Source organism: Sminthopsis crassicaudata, chromosome 3 (genome assembly GCF_048593235.1).
Source record: "Sminthopsis crassicaudata isolate SCR6 chromosome 3, ASM4859323v1, whole genome shotgun sequence".
In the NCBI taxonomy this organism is placed as follows: Eukaryota; Metazoa; Chordata; class Mammalia; order Dasyuromorphia; family Dasyuridae; genus Sminthopsis; species Sminthopsis crassicaudata.
In genome coordinates this window covers 601,916,732-601,925,436 of record NC_133619.1, presented here as the reverse complement: position 1 = coordinate 601,925,436, position 8,705 = coordinate 601,916,732, and positions in this window count along the sequence as shown.

Genomic DNA, 8,705 nt, shown 5'->3' with positions numbered 1-8,705 from the left:
AAGAATTTCTGCAAACATTTTTGCTCATGCGGGTCCCTCTTTTATGATTTTTTTCAGGATTCAGATCCAGTAGTGTCATTGCTGATCAAAGTTTTTCACAGTTTTATATCCCTTTGGGTATATGCACTCCTTTTCTTTCAAAGAACACTAACAATAGCTGAGTAGTGACATCAGCAAATTCTCTCAGTATCCTAGGCTGTAGGTCATATGGACCTGGAGACTTGAACTCATCAAGAACTGCTCAGTGTTTTCTTATTATCTCCAAATTTATCTTCAGTATTGACTTCCTTTGAGTTATTTTGTCCTTTGAGATCATTTTTAGTTGCAGGTAAAGCAAAAGCAAGGTAAGAGTTAGGTAGCCCTAGCTCCTCTCACTTGTCAATTACCATTGCTTCATCTATCCAAGCACTACTGGAGCTTGGAGGACTTATTTTTATAGATTAATCAGTTTGTCCTGTGCATTTGTCTACCATTGAATAGTAATTCCTCTCTAAATGGGTAGTTATATGGTAAAAAACAAACAAACAAACAAAAATAAAACAAAAGATAAAAAAAGACACTCCACATTTTTAAAAAATCCTAGTGAAATTTATTGAAGAATAAAGATTTTAATGGGTATCTAACTAGAAGAATGCAACTTGAAGTTGCGAGTACTTTTCTTCCAGGGATTCCCTTTCATTCCTCCCCCACCTAAAACTGTACTTCTAGAAGCAAGAATATGTCTTTGTCTAGATTTTGTTCATGTCAAATATCATGTTAATTGCCCAAGTCACCAGTACTGGGATTTCTAGGTAAGTACATGAGATCATAGGATCATTGATTTAGAGTTTGAAGGAATTTGAGAGGTTCTTGATTTTCCCATTTTATAGATGAGCAAACAGAGAAGCTGAGTGATTTTCCCAGATTTACACAGATAATATATATCTGAGGCAGGATTTGAACAGGTTTTCCTCATTTCAAATCTAGTACTTTATCCACTCACTATACTTTGCTTCCTCTTAGTAGAGATATACCCACACAAAATGACATTCCAGCTTTCCCCTTATATATAGAAAAGGTCCCATCTCTGATTGGTTTGGTGATGCCTTATTTTTTGTCTCCTAAAGCAAAACAGGTCTTACTTCTCTTCTTTCTGATAATCTTTCGGGTACCTGATAATTCGTGATAGGTCCATTATTGAACAGTTTATTTATACCTACTTGAATTAATTTATGCTTTTAAAACTCTTCCCAGGATAATGAATTCCACATTTTATTGTTCATCCTGAAATGTTTTGTGCAGAAGGACTTTGAAGTAAGGGAGAGTCTTTGAAGTGGAAGCGTATTCTTTTATTCATTTATCCCTTGACATTTATAGAGTGTCTACAATGTATAAGGGACTATGCTAAAGAGGTAATAGCTAAAGCTTTTATTAAGTACTTACTATATGTCAAGTACCATGCAAAGCAATAAGAGAATATAAATACAATGAAAAAGAAAGTCCCTTCACTTGAGCTACTGTAAAACGGAGGGGAGACAGCATTGAAAGGAAAATCTACCTTTGTGAAGGTGAAATAGAAAAATATGAAAAGTGAGGAGAAAAGTGAGCCTGACTGGCCTCTGGCATGTCCTCCAATAAGAGGTTCCCTAGGGAAGAATTAATCAGTCTCAGAAGGCGGTCACATGGGTAAAGGCATCTCCAGAGCAGGAACCTGCTGTAGGTACATGGGTAGAAGGGGAGCTGAGAGAGAAATGACATAAATATGGGGAAAAAATGAGACACTTCTAAGCTTCAGACTAACAATATATCAGGGGAATGAATATATAAAACTATACCATAATATTTAAAAACTATTTATTATTAATTTATGTCCCTAATATAATAATTTACACACACAATTCACAATTAAATAATTAATTTACAATAAAGGAATTTCAATGAATAAAACGTCAAATTTTTTCAGTGATCCCCTTAAGGTCATTCTTATTTATTATTCATTTCACATGGATATAAGATATTCCTTCTTCTTTAGTTTTTTAAAAATTTGCATTATTTATGTTTTTAAATTTATTGAGTATTTTGTTTTTGCCTAGTTATCTGTAAAACAAATTTTAGCATTCGTTTTCAAAACTTTGAGTTCCCAAATCAGTTGCATTTGTTCAATAATGAAGAGAATCAGCTATACCTAGCAAAAGAACTGTGTGTGAATCACAACATAACATTTCCACTCCTGTTTTTGTCCGCTTGCATTTTTGATTTCCTTCTCAGGTTATTTTTACTTTATTTCTAAGTCCGATTTTTCTTGTGCAGCAAAATAACTGTATGGATATATATATATATATATATATATATATATATATATATATATATTGTGTTTAACATATACTTTTAACATATTTAACATGTATTGGTCTACCTGCCATCTAGGGGAGGAGGTGGGGAAAAGGAGGGGAAAAGTTAGAACAGAGGGTTTTGCAATTGCCAATGCTGAAAAATTACCCATACATATATCTTATAAATAAAAAGCTATAATAAAAAATTAAAACAAACAAAAAACCACTCTAAGTTCCAAGTTTTCTCTCTTCCTACTTTTTCTTTCCTCTTCCCCATTGGTAAGGTAAGCAATTTGATATAGGTTGTACATGTGTAGTCATGCAAAACACTTCCATATTAATCATATTGTGAAAGAAATCATAGACCAAAAAGAGTTTGATTCAATCTATACTCAGACATCATCAGCTCTTTCTCTGGGCATAGATAGCACTTTTCATAATAAGTTCTTCAGAGTTGTCTTGGATCATTGTATTGCTGAGAATAGCATTAAATTATTTCTTAAAGTTCCTTTACCATTTTCTTTATATTTTTTATACTTCTACATCTTGTCTGCATTTTTAAATTCTATGACATTAATGGTCCACAATTCCAACATTTCACCTATTGTTGAACATTAAGGCTGCTTCCAGTTTTTCACTGTTATAAATAATCATGCTATGAAGATATTGGAATGGATAGCTTTTTAGTTTGGTTTTGGTAACATTCTTAGCATATATGCTAGACAATAGAATTATCAGGTCACAAGTCATTGCTACTTAGTACAAATAGTCATATTTCCTTCTAAAAAGATTCTACTCTTTTTCAATTTCATTGGCAATGAATGAGCACAGCCCTTTTCCTACAAATCATGCAGTTTAATTAGATCAGATGTTTTCACATGGATGGGGATATGCAGATAGAGACATCCTAAGCACCGATGAGTTTCTTACTGTAGTGCTTATTCCAAAGGAATTCTTCTGGCCCTGTTCTTCATCTTGTCTGATTACTTAAGATTGGTATATGCAGAAATGGTTCTAGCTCTTGGTGCCTATTCTAATATAAAATCTCACAGCCCTTTAAACCCCCATGTTAACCAAATGGATCATTTGGTTGCTTGAAAAGTATCTGAACTTGATGCTTGAGACTCAGCTACCTGATCTCTACAGGCATTAGTACTCCTCTCCTTCCAGCATTTATCTTGTATTTTTAAAGTATTCTGCACATACTTAAATATGCAATTGTTATCTCCCTGTTAGAATGTCAGGTCCTTGGATCAGGAACTGTTTGATTTTTTGCCTTTGTATTCCCTAAAGTCTATCATTGTACCTGGTACATAGTCGATGTCTAAAAAACTGCTTGTTGATTGGCTAACTATCCTATATGGCAACAAAGAAGGAAACTCAGTGACGGCAATGAGGTGGAATATGCATACATTTTATATGTGCCAAGGTTGTTTCCCTACGTGATTGGTATACCAGAAAGCTAAAGTTATGCTCATGCATTCCGATTAGATTTTGAGACTAAGTTCCTGCCATTTTCCTTCTAACCAAGAGATGGCAGCAGTTAGGCTTCTTCTCAGCTGTCTGCCAGTGACCAACGAATTGGTTGGCCTGACTGCATAGGATTTGTAGAATTGTGGGGGAGTGGGGAAGAGGGAAAGGAAGTATTTATATAAGTTACTTTGTATCAGGTACAGGGAAAAAGAAAGAGAAAAAAGAGGAAAAGCTATTAACTCAGTACCTCTTTTCCTCTTTTTTCTCTTTCTTTTTCCCTCCCTCCCTCCCTCCCTCCCTTCCTTCCTTCCTTCGGCTTCCTTCCTTCGGCTTCCTTCCTTCCTTCCTTCCTTCCTTCCTTCCTTCCTTCCTTCCTTCCTTCCTTCCTTCCTTCCTTCCTTCCTTCCTTCCTTCCTTCCTTCCTTCCTTCCTTCCTTCCTTCCTTCCTTCCTTCCTTCCTTCCTTCCTTCCTTCCTTCCTTCCTTCTTTCCTTCTTTCTTTCTTTCCTTCTTTCTTTCTTTCTTTCTTTCTTTCCTTCTTTCTTTCTTTCTTTCTTTCCTTCTTTCTTTCTTTCCTTCTTTCTTTCTTTCTTTCTTTCTTTCTTTCTTTCTTTCTTTCTTTCTTTCTTTCTTTCTTTCTTTCTTTCTTTCTTTCTTTCTTTCTTTCTTTCTTTCTTTCTTTCTTTCTCTTTCTTTCTTTCTTTCTTTCTCTCCTTTCCCTTCTTTCCTTTTTCTTTCTTTTTTCTTTCTTTTTTTTTCTTAAAACATCTAATTTGATTTTCACAACAAGGTAGGCATTATTATTATCACCTCCATTTTACAGTTTAGGGACCTGAGACAAACAGAATTTAAATGACTTGCCCAGGATCTCTTAACTAGTCAGTTCCTGATGTAGATTTGAATTTAGATGTTCAAGACTCCAGGATCCACTGTACATTAGCTTTTTGTAAAAACTATTAGGGATCATATAGCTCAATTCCTTCATTTTACAGAGGTAAAAGGAAGTATAGGGAATTGAAGTGACTTGCTCACAACTGCAGTTTATAAATAGCAGAGCTGGGCTTTGACTCTAAATCTAGCATTTTCTCCTTACTCAGCCTCTCTTATCTTGTCTGGCCCCTTCTCAGAGTATTGATTCCCTTGCTCTGACCATAGAGCTTCCACTTAACACTTCCAGTGATGGAGAACTTACTCTTAGCACTTAAACAGCTCTTGCAGAGAGGAAGTTTTCCCTTCTGTCAAGATGAAGTCTTTTCCCCTGTAATTTCTAGCCCCTGATCCCAGTTCTCCACTCTATAGTCATGTGTAATACTCTCTCTTCCATGTTATGATCTTCAGATAATTGAAGACATCAATTTTGCTTTGCCCTCTGTGAAGTGGGGTGGGTGGACAAAATGGCCTCATAGGCCTCTTCCAAGGGACCCAAGATCTATGGTCTTAGGATGTTGTATCTGTGAAATCTACTCATCAGACTCAACATCCTCCCTTTATAGAATGAACCTTAGTGGATGAGGCTATAGAAATGACAAAAATTTTATAGATTCTTTATAATTTTGCAGTTTATAAAGTTATTTTATGTGAATTCGTTCAAACTTATAGGCTCAAGAAATTCTCACATCCTTATGTTTTGGAAGCTTCATAGGATCTAAAGCTTAGAAATCATCTAAAGAATTCATAATGTTTTTCCCCCTTTTTTAAAAAAATAAACTTTTAATAATGTATTTTTTACATTACCATTATTTCCTGTAGGATCCTTCTCCCTTTACTCCCCAAGAACATCACATATAACAAATAATATTTGTTAACGATTAAAAAAGAAAAAGAAGAGAAAAAATAAACATACCTGATAAATACGTTAAGAAAGTCTGAAAAGATACTCAGTGTGCAAGACTTACCTACCTCCCACTTTTGTAAAGGTATATGGTGGGAATGTCTTCTCATATTTCTTTTTTCAAGCCATGCTTGTTCATTATAATTTTGCAACATTCCCTTTTTTTGTAATAGATAAAATATTTTATTAGTATCATTTTATTTTTTTAAAATAAGTTTTTATTGATATATTCAATTCAATATATTTTATTATATAGATTCTGGCATCATTGTGGTTATATTAATTATCCTTTTCCTTTATCACAAGCACTATTCCCTATAACAAATAATATATATATATATATATATATATATATATATATATATACATGTATGTATGTATGTGTATATCTGTATATGAGGGACCTGTTCCACCCCCAACACAACTTATGATTACATTGAAAAAGTCTGAATATGCATAATATGTAATACCTGTGTGCCTCCCATCTCCATGAAGAGGAAACTTGGAGGTGTTTTCTCATGTCTCTTAATTCTAGCTATCCTTGTTCTCTATAATTTTATTAATTAATTTGATTTTTGGTCTGTGGTTGTTCTTTTTATCTACATTATTGTAATTATAGTAATTAATTATTGTGTATATTGTAGTCTTGTGACTCAGCTCTCTTCACTTTATATCAACTCATATGGAACTTTCCATGCTTCTTGGTTATCACATATATCATTTCTTACAGTAGAGGAATATTCCATTATATTCATATACCATTATTTCTTTAGCTATTTTCCAATTGGTGGGCATCTACTTTGTTTCCAGTTCTTTACTATCAGAAAAAAAGTACTGTTATAAATATTTTAATACACAAGGAACTTTCTTCTTATGATAGATTCCTTGGGGCATAAGCCCCAGCAATAGACTCTCTGGTTCTAAGGATATGGAGATTTTAGTCACTTTATTTGCATAACTCCAAATTGCTTTTCTGAATGGTTCTATGTTTTGGAGAATACATCTCCATAACTGTGAGAAGTAAATGATTTACTTCTTTTCCATTTTTAAAAATAGCATGATCTTTAATATTAAAGTTACATATCCATTATGGTGTAAAAAGGTATTAGGTATTGATCTAAGATGGACAGATAAGTGGTACAATTCCTTCTCAATTGCTAATTGTGTGATCCTGGGCAAGCCTTAGTTTCCTCATCTATAAAATGAGCTGGTGAAGTAAATGGCAAATCACTGCAGTGTCTTTGATAAGAAAACTCCAAATTGGATCATGAAGAGTTGGACTTGACTGTAATCACTAAACAGCAATAACAATTAGTCTAGTGTATTTTTCCACACTGTTTTCTAATTTTCCTGCCATTTTAATAATTCTCCTCAGGTATTTTACATTTTTCACTTATCGGACATTGGGTTCTATTATTTCTGATTCTCCCCATCTTTTCTTTTCCCATTGAGTTTGCTATTATTTAATTAATTCCAGATTGTGTTGGTAATTATGGCTTTATCACATAGTTTGAAGTATGGAAGTGTTATTTTTCCCTTCATCTCCCCCCCCCCCCTTTTTTTTTTTTTATAATTTCCTTTGACATTCTAGATCTTTTATTTTTTCAAATAAATTTTCTTATTTTATTAAATTCTGTAAAATATCCCATTGGTGATTTGGTTGCCATAACATTAATGAAATTTAAATTAACTTTGAAAATATTGCTATTTTACTATCTTAGCATGGCCTAACTATGAGCACTGAATATTCTTTCAGTTATTTAAGTTCTTTATTTCTTTAAGGAGCACTTTGTAATTGGCTCTATTGAAGTCTTTTGTGTGCTTTGGTAGGTTGATTCCAAATACTTTATTTTATAGTTATTAGTCCTGGGATTTTCCTATTTATTTTAGCTTCTTGGGTTTTGTAATTTTTATGCTATTGATTTTTAAGGATTTATTTTTTTTTTTTTGGCCTGCAATTGTGTTGAAATTATTGTCTCAATTAGTATCTTCATTGATTCCCTATGATTTTCTAACTATACCATTATATTATCAACAAATGGAGATGATTTTATCTTTTCTTTATTTGTCTATATCTTTAATAATATCTAGAGCTATATAAATAATAGTGGGAAGAATGGGCATCCTTGCTTTACTACTATAGTTTATTAGAAAAAGTTCACTCATCATTGCATATTATGCTTGCTTTTGGTTTTAGATATATGCTTTTCATAATTTTTTTTTTTTTGGTGGGGAGCTTTAGCATAGAAGAATCTGTGCTTTATCAAAGGTTTTTCTGCTTCTATTGAGATGATCAGGTAATTTTTAATGTTTTGGTTTTCAATATGATTATCTTGATTATTTTTCTAATGGTGAACCATCCTTGTATCCCTGATATAAATCCCATTTGATCATAATGAAAGATTTCTTGGATAAATCATTGTAATCTGTTTGATGGGATTTTATTTAAAAGTTGTGAGTCAATATTCATTAATGACACTGATCTATAATTTTATTGTTGTGTTTTATATTTCCCTGACTTAGTTATTAGGACTATATATGTCTCGAAGAGTGATTCTTGTAGTATGCTTTATTTCTCATTTTTGAGAATAATTTGTTAAATATGGGTGTTAACTGCTCTTTAAAAGTTTGCTAAAAACTCTTTTATGAACCTATCAGAACCAAGAATTTTTTCCTTTTGTAGTTTCTTTGCAGCTAGATCTATTTCCTTTTTTGAAACTTAAGATCTTTATTCGATCTCGTAGTTTGGATATTTTATATTTTGAAGGTATTCCTTTATTTCTTTTGTATTCTTAATTTTGTTAGCATATAACTGTACATAATATGTTCTGATTATTCTTTTTATTTCTTCTTATTTTGTTGTGATTTCATCTTGCTCATTTGCTATTTTATTAATTTGATTTTCTGCTCTCTTCTTTTTAATCAGATTAGCTCAAGGCTTATTCACTTTATTAGTCTTCTCAAGGAACCAGTTTTTAATTTTATTTACCATTTCTATGGTTTTTGTTTCTGATTTATCTATTAACCTTCTGATTTTTAATATTTCTTCTGTTGTGCTTACTTTAGGTTTATTTGTTAGCTTTCTATTTT